Below are 13,696 nucleotides of genomic sequence, written 5' to 3'. Positions count from 1 at the left end.
AGTTTAACAGCTGTGGGCAACTTTATATATATTTGCTCCACTAGAAAGCCACAGTCCAAATTCTGTACATCCCTTTGTAATGCAGGCAATGAAATCATCAAGAATACATCTCACTGGTAACAACTGTGATCTTCTGACAATAACATGGCATTATCACTACCTGAAACTTATACATAGATGCCATATTACTAGTGAAGTACCCATTGCATAATACAGAGGATGTTTTTGAATATGAGGACAGGAACTGATGCGAGTGATGACAATTTCTTTACACCACTGTGGAAAAAGGTATAGAAATATAGCAATGTGGAAACTCTAATATAGCAAAGAACTACTCAACTCGTGTGACATAATCTTGCTGGAATATCACCAGTGCAAGAACATACCATTACTATTTTGATTAGACTGTATTTGCATAGATTTTGGCTATATTTACAGCCAAAAGTGCTAAAATCATAGAAAATTTATATGGAAAGGAACAGGGCACAAAACACCTCATGTAATACATGATATGGACATGAATGTCATTATTTTTTGCTGCATGTAAATGATCTGCAGGATATCTTTTACGCCAGTTGCAAAGCATTCACATGGGTATATAGCCATTCACACAAGTCTGTCACACTCCATTATCAGAAGCAAGTGAGTGCAGCCGATTGAGGTCAGTTGTACGTAAAAGTAAATAACAGGTTTTCTGGGGAGACTTTTTTCCGTTACTTATAAAAAGCATTAGCAAAACTAGTAAGTATACTATATAGTCAATGTCATAGAAACTGACAGATACTTGGAAAGGAACATGCATGTATGACCCATTCATCTACATCTCATCTCAATAATCTTGAATCTGCACAATATCATGGTTTACACTCAATGATAACCTAGTTACATGGTACTAAACTGAGATCTATATACATAATGTGTATACGCTACCATCCAGTTATACATGACTAGATCTTAATAGGAAGCAAAAACATAGTAAACTTTATTAACCAAACAAGACATTATCTGCTGCTTAGCTACATACAATACAATACGTTTCTCAACCTGTACAATAGAAATATGCCATTTTTAAATAGACTCCTGTGTCAATAAAAGCTAATTAACACAAAAAAATTGATTTTCTGTAAAATCTATGCCAATCAAAACACAAAGCTGTCCACAAATAGTATCGGAGTATGTTCACCTACATTAATAATGTTTATTTTTCATAAGCCCTTTTCCTTTGCACTTCAACAGTAGTAAAATATTTTACTTCATCGGCAAAACCATGCCCCGAAATCTCTGGGGCACCAAGGCCATGCCAATGTTGAAAGGTTTCAAATATCAAACTATGCTATTCTGTCAGAGTCTCTGCGATCAATTAGCACATTTCAATGACATGAAAGGTTACAGTCAGGCTCATTTATATCACATCCCTTGTGACAAAATGTGGTTTTGAGAGTGCACTGAGCTCTTGAGAACCTGCACAGTTGAATATAATTGTCTCTAACAAACTTCCAAAATGTTAATCTTGTTTTAGTTTATTTTACACTTTTCCAGTTTTGAAACCATAACATGAGAAGCACAGGGAAGTCAACCAAGTGCTCTTTAAAGCTTGCATTGACGGGAGAGAATAATTATTTAGTCTAAAAGCCTGTTCATCAGCATTTTCTTAAAGCTACAGGATATGATTTTGTTTCACTGAGAATGGGATACAAGTAGCGAGAATATTTTATGTAAAATATGAAAAGAAATGGCTAGGAAGGACTGTAAATTAGTGTGACTCTATATTCATTTTTAATAGTATACTATACAGATATGTTAATTTAAGAGAAAATAACCATAAAGTCAATAATATACAGTAATATTCATACAGTATAACTATTAATACAGTAAAAGTAAAAATCTAATATTGATCTAAACAATTTGGAAATGCTTAGGCCTTTAATTAATAAAGTGTAATAAATATGGCTGCTATATTGCATCCATGAATATAGGATTCACTAAAAGCAAAGCAATAAAAACTATAAAACACAACATAGTAACAAAGCTCACCAAATAAATGAATGTATGATTAGCTATAAATGTTAATGTGTTAAAAAATGTTAAAGCTCAGCCAACACAGAGCATGTAAATATCTTGTGTATTATCCGAATCATGCATTTAGAAGCGGTAGAAGGAGTGACTTTATAAAGTCCCTATAAATTCCCATAAAAAAAACATTTCTAGGCAACAGCATGATTTAATCTAGACTTGAAATGGCCTCACAAAAACAATTATTGAAGAAGCTAGAACCTCACATATTCTGCTTCATTGGGAAATCCTCCCTATTTAGTTCTTCATGTTGCAATCTGAAATATTTACAACCAGACAGTGCCTAATTTTAGTTTTTAAGTGCTTTACCAGTTCTATGAAATACGATCAGCAGCTGCAACATAGAAGTATGCTGAATGCATCACAGCTATTCAGGCATCATGCAGAATGAGACAATCTCTCTCTCTGACGAACAGGCCATTCTAATCTCCACTATGAACCTTGAACATTTACTGACACTTGCGCATCATAGCTTATTTACAAAATGATGGTTAGAATGTGCAATGAGGTCTACTAAACCATAATTTACATAAAATGAAAAATAACAGTAAACTTAGCATTTCCAGGTTTTGCAATACATATTCAAGGTTCGATTAGTAAAAAAAAAAAAAAAAAAGAATTTATAATATTAATAACATTTCAATTTATATTTCTATATTGCTTATATTGTACTTGTATATACATACTGTATAAAAATGTGCAAATTTTAAAGCGTGAAGATTGCTTGCTTAAAATGTAATTAGAAGACAGAACATGTCTATATGTGTGTAATATATGTACCTTAATTTACTACTACTGTAGCTATCAAATGAACTTAAAATATACTGTCCAGTTTTTATGCAAACTAGTCACTACATATCGCTAACATAAAGGGTTTTATACAACTGTTTAGTATTTGCAAAGTATTCAAAAAACCTTACTACAGAATTAAAGAGAACACAGTTGCTTAGTTGCTACATACAATATCATAATATTGTGCAAATAATAGATAAGTATATATATAAATTATGTATCCATCTATTACCCTAACTAATGTGTTTCCTGCTTCTTTTCCAATGTGGCTTCTGCCTGTGCATATGACTATGGTGCAGTTTATAGCCCTTATCACCAAGTGTACACTTTTTTAAATACAACATTTTTCATTATTAATTATGCGTTATAATTATTATTTACATTGTCGTCATTTGTCACTGTCATTATTATTGTTTATTATATGTGATGTAACTAAATATGGAAAGCACATTTATTCCAAACTATTTTGATAGACATATCATAAAAAGCCAAGGGAAATAATGTATTTAGGAATTCTACAAATACCTAAAAACAGCTCCACTTGTGCTTTCTCATGGCATTTGATGATAAAGTGTTTCTCTTATAGGTGAAAGTACAAAGATGTGAACAAGGAGAAGTGTTAAGTATTTAGGGCCAATGTGTGAAATTCAAGCTAAAGCATTTTTCCTAGGGTATCAGGTTTTCAAAGTGTTGAGAAAGACGGCCAGATCGGCAAACATATGGCCAAGAGCCCATTTGGTTTGAAAACAGAGAATCTTGTTGCCTTCACACTGATCAAATGCAAACACATACACACAGGCTCCACGTGGAACTGTCTTCATACCAAAACACAAGAAACAGCATTGCATGGTGTCTCTATCAAGGAAGAGGAAGTATCAGGCATATAGGAAAGAATCCACAAAACAGGTCAAAAATAATTAGATATATATAGTATAATTTCCTAATAATTATTTGGTGCGTCTTATTGAACGCACCAAATAAAAAATAAAAAAATTATATATATATATATATATATATATATATATATATATACACACACATAACTGTAAATTGACAGAATTATATATATTATTTTGAATTTAAACTAAACCTACTGTGTATTGTATAAATTTGATAAAATCCCATAAACATATTTATGTATTTCATTTTTTTTATTCACTTATATAATGGCAACATATTCCGCAGTGCTGTACAATGCTTTAATCATTCACATTAGTAATATCCTTGACACCAACCTTCTTTATTAATCTGATAAAGCAACATGGATTGGTAATAAATCAGAATATTATGGTGGGAAATGCAATGCAAAATGGGCCCAGGAGGTAGAGATTACCCCAAATAGACAGGGCACCTCCCAAAAACTTTCCTTCTTGTCATTTGGAGGCTCCTTCCCAGCTTCTGTCACTGATTGATCCCTTAACCCAAACACCACCCTTAACTGGTGATCTGATAGCAACCTCCACATTTTCATGTTTTCTTCTGCTGGAAAGGAACTAGGGTGGAATAGAATAACTCACCTTCTGTTACAATCTGCTACCTTATGCTTGCTCCTCCTGACAGTTACTGGAGGTGGCTCCTTGAAGATCAAGTCCCCTCTACTGAGAATGTCTGTCCCCTACACAAAAGTTTCAGATCACATAAGCAGTCAGAAGAGCAACAGCTCCAGTACTCCTTCAAAAGCCTTTATGTATTGACTTCAAGAAGAATGCACAACATAAAGTAGCCAGAAAGAGAGAGACAACTCAGGGGTCTGGGCAGTGAGAATCCCACGTGAAATGTTGCTCAGCACAGAGGTGCCTGTGCTGGTGCTGGAGAATGTGAGCTCATGTTGGTCTTCAGAGAAGATAGCTGCCCGTTGTCATTGCCTCCTTCTTTGTATGTAGCATGTGTTTAAGTAGAGTAGTTCCTTCTGGCCAGCTCCACTCTGGTGTTTTTTCTTCCCACACAGAGTCTGAGTGTAGCACACAGAGTACAGGTCCTCAGGAATTCTCTCACCCTCCTTCCCCCTTTCAGCTTCTCTTTCTACTGATAGTCTCTCACGTTACCAGCCTGTGACAGTGCACAGCTCTCTGCCCTGCAATTTACACTGCTATATGCTCTTTTGTACTCACATCTGCAACTGAGTGATACAAAAAAAATTATTTTATCTACATACGTGAACATTTACCTTTCTTTCCACTAGATGCCAGTGCTTAAATGGAAATAAAATTCAAGCTGATGTAAAGTACAAATCTCGTTTCATACCATTCCTGCACGAAACCTTACTGCTCAATGTGTTGTAGAAGTTAAAACAGCTGCAAATTAACTGCATGTAAGGACACCTACTGCTGTCAAAAGCTAAATGTGGCCTTCCCCCGTTCACAGATTCAATGCTCATGCAACTGTACACACAAACATTCACAATTGAACAGAATACAAAAAGCCAAAGCACACAATGTGGATGACAATCAATGTGGTATTTAGTAAGCAATAAAAATGAATATCCAATATATAACACAACAAACATTACTCATTCGTGATAATTTTGAAAGGAGAGAATTAAGATAGTACTCTTCTGCAACTGTTAAGCTCGCCTGTTTGTCTTGCAGTCTAAAGAGATTCAAAATTCAAGATCCATTTATGTAGCGAGGGAACTTCATCTCGCAGGGACAACCAACTGTGACACCCTTTTCAGGATAGTAGATAAATCAGATGGTCACCCATCATTTCTCTCTAAGTAGTCAGATGGGAACTGTATTTTATGTAGTTTCTGTTGTATTGGCAGAGCTACAATTTCGATATAGCTCTCCAAGATTCCAAGGAAATGTTTTGTTCTTTCCTCAGTGCAGATATTTTCAACTGTCTAATTGTAACAACAAAAAAAACTCATACATCCAGCAAATTTTGGATGAATAAAATATAATTTCTCAATTGTGGCAATATAATGTTGACGTTTTCTGCCTATGCTGCATTTGTAACATGTGGTGTTAGGGGTATGGTGAAAACTTATGGTTAGGGGTATGGTGAAAACTTATGATTAGGGGTATGGTGAAAACTCTTTGCTTTCCCATTCCATATTACATAAGTATTGATTGGGTATATTTCCATCAAGAATCCCTTCCAAGCAGTTTGGCTTGTACAATTACAACTTGTTTATCGAGCTGAAAACTGGATGGTAGACATTTTTTGGAGGTAGACATTTTTCATAGCCTCCTACTATGGATTACTGAGCACAGCAAGTGAATATAAGACATACTTTATATTTAGTGTCCTTTTAAATGTTTTAGAGTCAGACATGCAGCCAAGCAATCCATTAGTCACTTAGTGGATCTTGAACACTGTTTCATTATAAACATATTTATGTCCATATCCATGTGTTAACCTATCCTACAATTAACATTTATTGTTGCTGCAGGCAGTACAGAAAACTCATACAAGTCGTAACCAGAAATCCTTAATGTAACTATGACTACTACCACAGCACACTACTTACACACATTAAAACACTCATTGCCTTTACTTAGTTTCGGACATGGACATTTATTTCAATTAAATGCACTTTAGTGCCGTAATTGGCCTACCAATGTATGCTTAGGTATATCTACAGAGCAATGTGTAGAATGTGAAATAGTGCACTTTCAAATGGTGCTGGAGAGTTATCTATAACCTTATACATATGTACATTACCTTATGCAAATCAGAGACCACAATGTATTTAATTTTCAGTGACAATTGCTATTGTTTCCACATCATGACAAAAAAAAGTAATTGTAATATAAGAAATTTTGTTTGAAAGAAAATATTCTGGGAAAATTTTTGACTTCACAGATCAGACAATAACCCGTCTGGGGGCGCAACCAAAAATTGTGGTATAGAGAATCCCTGACATCACTGAGTGACACTATTCTAAAACATAACCTTTAGTATAAAAATTAAAATTAAAAACAATGACCCAAATATAAATAATATAAAGGAAAGTGAAACACAAATGAAAACAAAAATGAAAAGATATATATCCAACTATTCTGACCAGATGTGGTAGTAGGTGGGTTATATGCACTTGTAGTCAGTGTATAGGGTATCGGGCAATGTCCCTATTCATGTCGCTATATTCAATGCCCTACCTACAAACGGAATAGCCGCCCTGTTAGGGGCGATCTCGTGCCTCGTGCCTCCTATATGCCCTGGGATGGCCATGACATTGGGATATAACTCCAACACTAGATGTTGGTAGACAAGACCAGTAATCCTAGACTAACAGATATTGCCAAAAATGTATTAACAATTTATTAACAATGATTATGCCTCAATGAATACTAGATAGCAAAAAGGATCTACAGAAGTATAATTAGAGTATAAGAAAAAGTCAGGGGTGATAAAATGAATTAGAAAATGTCCTTAACCCGTCCCATTTTCTAATTCATTTTATCACCCCCTTTTTGTATATGGATGTGCGCATCGGTGTGCATCACTATTAGCCTCAGTTCACACTTCACTTATTTGGTCAGTTACAGATCAAAAACCACAGAACAGGTACAGACCTTTTCATGATTTCCTGATTTTGGCTCACCATACAGTAACTGCTGGAATTTACTGACCAAATAACTAAGTGTGAACTTAGCCTTACAGGTCAATGTTAGCATTAGGTATAATGTACTTAACTATGAAGTGGCCAAAGATTCTACTATAGAGTGAAAGATCTGTTTTATTATACACTGTCTGTTATTTCCACATAGATTGATAGCCTGTTATGTTAGGCACAGATTCTACTAAGTGGGAAAGAGCTGTCTCATTTCACTGTTTGCGGGGTGACCACATTGATTGCTAGATAACCTGTTCTGTTAGCCACTGATTTGACTAAAGTGGGAAAGGACTGTCTCATGTTACACCTCCTGCTGCTTCCACATTAGATAGATTGATAGATAACCTATTTTGTTAGCATGTCTTTTAAGCATCCGCCTGCACACAGTCAGTATTTGGTAGGTACTTGAACAGTAAGGTAAAAACAGGTGAATTCAAAACAGAGATGCCATGTGACAGAAATATTTGCATAAATTCAGCATTTTGGACCTACTCCTGCTTTTGGCTTCCAAATCATGATGAAATACTGATGCAAAATACTGACCTTGTGATAGAGGCCTTATTGATGCTCCAAAGACAAAATCCATAGTTTTTTTTTAATTTTTCAGTTCCTTTGATGGATCAGAAGAAGGTAAAAATGAATGGTAATGTCAAAAAGGCCAAACAGAGTCACAAGTGGCCCCAGAACAGACTGATGAGGGTGGCATCAGCATGAGGGGTCAACATAGTGGCCCGGTCACAAAGTGGGGTGGGAGGGGCAGCAGTGGCAGTAACAGCACAAGATGGTGGCAGTAGGAGAAGATGGCAGCAGAGGCAGCAGGTGTGTGGCATCAGGGGGGTGGGTGGAAGAATCAGAATAGTGGCTATAAGTAATGATTCATACTTTACAATGTTCTAGTGTGGTAGCAGTATAAAGTTAATCCACGGCACTCCAAAAGATTTTTGTGCAAAATACATTTTCACATTTTATTCCATTTTGCAGATTATCATTTGTATACATCCAGAGTAGATCATTTATACATAGAAACATAGAAAAATAGAATGTGTCGGCAGATAAGAACCATTTTGCCCATCTAGTCTGCCCAATATATCTGAATCCATTGAATAGTCCCTGGTCCTATCTATATACATCATAAGTATATAGCCACATGAGACATAATTCCTGGATGTTTCTGCCTCTCTACCCTGCCACCAGACCCTGCTGAAGAAGGTTATAATTGACCAAAATGTCCGGGAATGTGGATATATACTTATGATATATAAATGATCTACTCTGGATGTATACAAATGATAATCTGCAAAAAAAGAATAAAATGTGAAAATTTATTTTGCACAAAAATCTTTTGGAGTGCCGTGGATTAACTTTATACTGTTCAAACCACTCTCACAGGCACCCACACTGGATCCAAGGTGTGCAGAGTACATATTTATTTAATAATTTACTAGTGTGGTAGCACACTGCAGTCAGAACATTACTGCCAGAATGATCTAGTCTGATGCATCAGGCGCTGGTGTGTGAAAATCTTGGCTGAACCACTTCTGATTCATCTTTATAAAGGCTAATATCTCTAATTTTGAGTTGAAAGGCGAGTTCTCTTTGTGGTAACTATGCTCCCTTCCGCAATAAACACAAGGTGGAGGATGAGAAGCCAGAGGAGGACATTGGTGTTGGAATGCTGGACCCACAGTATGAGGAGGTGGCATTGCCATCACCTGGCCAAGTTGCTGGTGTACCTATGCAGGAACCACGTTTATTCTGTGAGCTGTAAACAACATATATTGTAGCTTGACTATAGTTAAAGCTCCACATGTTGCTGCTGCCATGAACTATATCAGACACTGACAGGCTCAAGGACATCCTGACCTTCTGCTGCACATAATTATGCAGGGCTAGTACAGCTTTTTTTAGAGAAGTAGTGGCATCTTGGGACTCTCCACCTTGGCTCGGCACAATACATCAGTTATCTGAACTACAGAGACTGCAGTACCAGCAACTTGGCCAGGAGCACATTCAGCTTCTGCATTGTTAGATGAGTGCTCGCATACTGTTATTTATTTGCAATTGCCTCAGTGATCAATTTCATCTAAATGCATGACAAGGAGGAGGAGAATCAGAACTAGCAGACAATGGGAAGGAAACACAGCTCCCTTCTGCTGATGTGGTGGAGCCTTGACTGCTGGAGAAGGGGCACGTCAAGCTGTACCACTACATAAGCACCACAGTTTTCCCAGGCCGCTTTATGGTATCGCTCCATGTCTTGATACAGGGCCATGGTGTCACCATTGGCACCCTGGTTGTGTCTCACCTTCTGCCTACAGATCCTACATACAGCCATGTTGACATCCTCAAGTGACTTGATGAAAAATTCCCACTCCGACGAGTATGACATTTTACCCCCACCACTCCTCTGCACTGTCCCTGCAGTCTCCCTGACCTCTCCCTACAGTGTGTAAAAACTCTTCCTATGATCTCCCTACACAGTCCCTGCACTCTCCCTATGCAATATTCCACAATTAAAATCTTTTAGCAACACTGTCCCTAGCGCTTGTCATGTCTCTCCCTATGCTCAATTCACAATGAAATGGTGGAGACTACGCGGAATGAGGGCTGTGACATCACACAGTGCATGGAAATTCGGATTTGTTGGAAGTTGAATTTTTCCTGAACTTCAGATTGTATTGCACTTTGGATGCTTCAATTTGCTTAACACTAGTTGCAGATGAGAAGGCAGGTCCCCGGGAAAGGAGGATACTGGCTGGCCTGACTCTATACCTACAAGTGATCTCAGCCACATGAACATGTCTATAATAATAGTTTACTAAATATTCTACCCATTTTTTTTTTTTTTTTTTTTTTACTTGGGCTGAATGAGGTACTGCACAATGCCTATCTATATGCAATGCAGTAAGTCTACTGTGTTATGTGCTACTTGTGCAGGTGTAGAAGACAAGGGACCTATCTTGCATGCTGGGGGCTGTGGGAAGTCAGTGGACAGAAGTTGGTGAGAAAAGAGATGGAGAGAAGCAACTGAGAGACAGCAGTGGTTTGAACAGTCATCTTACTGGATGTAAGAGCAAGGAGCAAGTGCTAGCCCCTAAGGGACAGAAGAATCAAACTTTTCAGAATGAAGAGCAGCCATTACAAGGAACAGTGCTAGAAAAATACAAGCCAGTGAAGGAACCACATATATATTGGCTGTGGACATCACAGAATTTTGGTTGGAGTTAAAAGTTTTTTTTTTTACAATATATGTTTATTACAGTTTTTCTTTTTTACATTGAAAACAGGTATAAAACCACACAATAGAACATGGACAAATGCAGATAAATAGCTACACAGGGACAAAACAACAATTGTTTTGGATTAATAAATGTGACTATACAGTCATAAAGGGGATAATTATACCATAAGGAACAACAGTAAGCCAATAATATAGGAAGGAAAGTTAAAACAAAAGGAAAAATAAACTTAAGAGTACAAAGAAAAGGAGGTTAACTTCCTAATTGTAAGGGAAAGAGCATAATAAGTAGCTGATACATATTACTGCCACACAAAGAAATAAGGGAAGATATCATATTATGTACAGGGAGAGGTGGCATGGTAAAGAAAGGATATGCGAACATCCTCGGGAGTAGGATGGTTATACAGAGTGGGTATATGACAACCAATGTGACCAGAGTGAAAGGAATCTTGACCTGGTTTGTATAGGTGGTCAATTTTATCTCTCCATTGTTGAACGGACGGATGAAGGGTTTGGTTCTCTCCATTTTAAATGAAAAAGTAATTTAAGAGAGATAGAGAAAATTTGCACCCTTTAGGCCAAATTGGAAAGATTTATGCCATGTGTAAATACAGCAATAACCCATGTAATTGCATGTGTGCATCATCTGCTAAGATGCTTCAGTAAAGCTCGGTTGACTTGTTTTAACCAAAACTGGTCTCAAGATGGAGCAGACAGAATTGGCTGAATTTTACCTGAGAGGCTTTGAGCGGCCTCTGGACGGGTACTATTTCTATCATGGACACCGCCTAGTATATGTTAGGTGTATTGTAGACTAGACTGTATTGGTTGTAGGTTTCTAGGGAAAATATATGCAAATTAGAATGTCTAACATCTGATGGCATGAAAAAGGCTCAGATTTCTTATCCTGTTTGTTTGCAAGGAAATTTGAATATCCTTCCCAGAGACCCAAAGATATGCAAATTACCTTTTCAGTGGAAGTGAGATGTATTAATTTGCATAGTTTTTTTTTCCAGAAACCAAAAGCAAAATTCACAGTGAACTTGGCGCGTTCACGATTCACTAAACATGCGAACATATGGCGATGTCCGCCGGCGCCATAATTTTTTGCATTGCGCTGAACTTTGACCCATGATATATCTATCAGGTGGGACAGGACAGCCAATTTATACGTTTTAGCACATGGACACACCCCCACCCTATCACAGAACCTGATCTGAAAGCCATTTTACATTCTGTGTTTTGCCAGTGTAGGGATAGGTTGCTTTGTGAAGCAGGGAGAGGCTGTTAGGGACACCAAACACTAGCTAATAGGGCCACAAAAGTCATTTTAAGGACTGGTATAGGTGTGCTATCGATAAGTGTGATATACTTATAATATACTTTCTAACATAGATAGTATATTATAGTGCATTTGTATTGTGCAGCAGTTGTGTGCGGTTCTGCTGCGATACCACAGCTATACAGAGGGACAAATTAGCTATTGGAACAATTAATTGCAACGTGTGTGATATACCTGTTGTCCCACCTAAAAAAAACTGATTGAGGGGCATGAAATACCTATAATATACTTTTTAACATAGAAAGTATATAGTGCATATGTATTGTGCAGCAGTTGTGTGCTCTTCTGCTGCGATACTGCAGCTATATAGAGGGACAAGCGCTATTGGAAGAACTATTAACAACGGGTGTGATATACTTGTTGCCCCAAAAAAACTGATTGAGGGGTGTGATATATCTTCTTCAACAAAATACTGATTGAGGGCTACGATATACCTGTTGCCCCATATAAACAGGGTGGTGTGATATAACTGTTGTGGCAAATAAAATCATTGAGGGGTGTGATATACCTGCTTCCACAAACTACTGATTAAGGGGTTCGGTATACCTGCTTCCACAAAATACAGATTAAGGAGTATACCTGCTTCCACAAAATATTGATTAAGCCCTACGATATACTTGCTTCATCAAAATACTGATTATGGGGTTTAATATACCAGAAGAAAATCACAGAAATAAGATAATAATGCACTTAGTAAAGTAGATGCAAGCATTATATATGGACAAAGTCCTTACTCTGATATGATAATATCTGAGACACTTAGCCAATATATTTTGATCAAAACACATCTGAGCCCGCCTACCAAGCGCCAAGGTGGTCTCAGGTCAGGCGGGTCCTACGCTAAACCTACCTAAGCCATTGGACTTCTATGCTAAGGAGCGCAGACGCCGCACATATGGTGTGCTGCTCCTAGTCACCTCCATGTGCATCAAGCAACCAATGGGAGGAGGAGCAAGCATACCCATATGTACCACCTAATCAAGGCGCTCTATTGGATAGGAAGGGCAAAAGTGCAGAGAAAAAACTAAGATAAAAACATCCTGCACGATATGATATACAAATGTGTGGATGTCCCTGGCCATATTATTGAAGAAAATCACAGAAATAAGATAATAATACACTTAGTAAAGTAGATGCAAGCATTATATATGGACAAAGTCCTCACTCTGATATGATAAAAAAACTAAGATAAAGGCTTAGGTAGGTTTAGCGTAGGACCCGCCTGACCTGAGACCACCTTGGCGCTTGGTAGGCAGGCTCAGATGTGTTTTGATCAAAATATATTGGCTAAGTTTCTCAGATATTATCATAACAGAGTGAGGACTTTGTCCATATATAATACTTGCATCTAATTTACTAAGTGTATTATTATCTTATTTCTGTGATTTTCTTCAATAATATGGCCAGGGACATCCGCACATTTGTATATCATATCGTGCAGGATGTTTTTATCTTAGTTTTTTCTGTGATTTTTTTGGTTTAATATACCAGCTTACACCAAATATTGATTGAGGCCTGCGAGATACCTGCTTCCACAAAATACTGATTAAGAGGTTTGATATCCCTGCTTCCACAAAATATTGATTGAGGCCTACGAAATACCTGCTTCCACAAAATACTGATTAAGGGAATTGATATACCTGTTTCTACCAATTATTGATTGAGGCCTGGGAGATACCTGCTTCCA

General features: G+C 37.2%; 1 protein-coding gene across 10 annotated transcripts in view; it reads right to left on the bottom strand.

Annotated features, from left to right (window-relative positions):
- Positions 1-4,910, bottom strand: part of EYA4 (EYA transcriptional coactivator and phosphatase 4) — a 309,340-nt gene extending 304,430 nt beyond the window's left edge. For 8 of the 10 annotated variants that reach the window (XM_044289386.1, XM_044289385.1, XM_044289391.1 and 5 more), the window contains exon 1: positions 4,383-4,910. The gene's annotated coding sequence lies outside the window, so the exon portion shown is untranslated. The remainder of the gene's footprint in view (positions 1-4,382) is intronic. The other 2 variants (XM_044289384.1, XM_044289383.1) reach the window with 1 other exon arrangement.
- Between the last annotated feature and the right edge of the window lie 8,786 nt (positions 4,911-13,696).

This window comes from Bufo gargarizans, chromosome 4, assembly GCF_014858855.1.
Source record: "Bufo gargarizans isolate SCDJY-AF-19 chromosome 4, ASM1485885v1, whole genome shotgun sequence".
In the NCBI taxonomy this organism is placed as follows: Eukaryota; Metazoa; Chordata; class Amphibia; order Anura; family Bufonidae; genus Bufo; species Bufo gargarizans.
The sequence above is the reverse complement of the archived record's forward strand: the minus strand, read 5'-3'. Positions and strand labels throughout refer to the sequence as shown.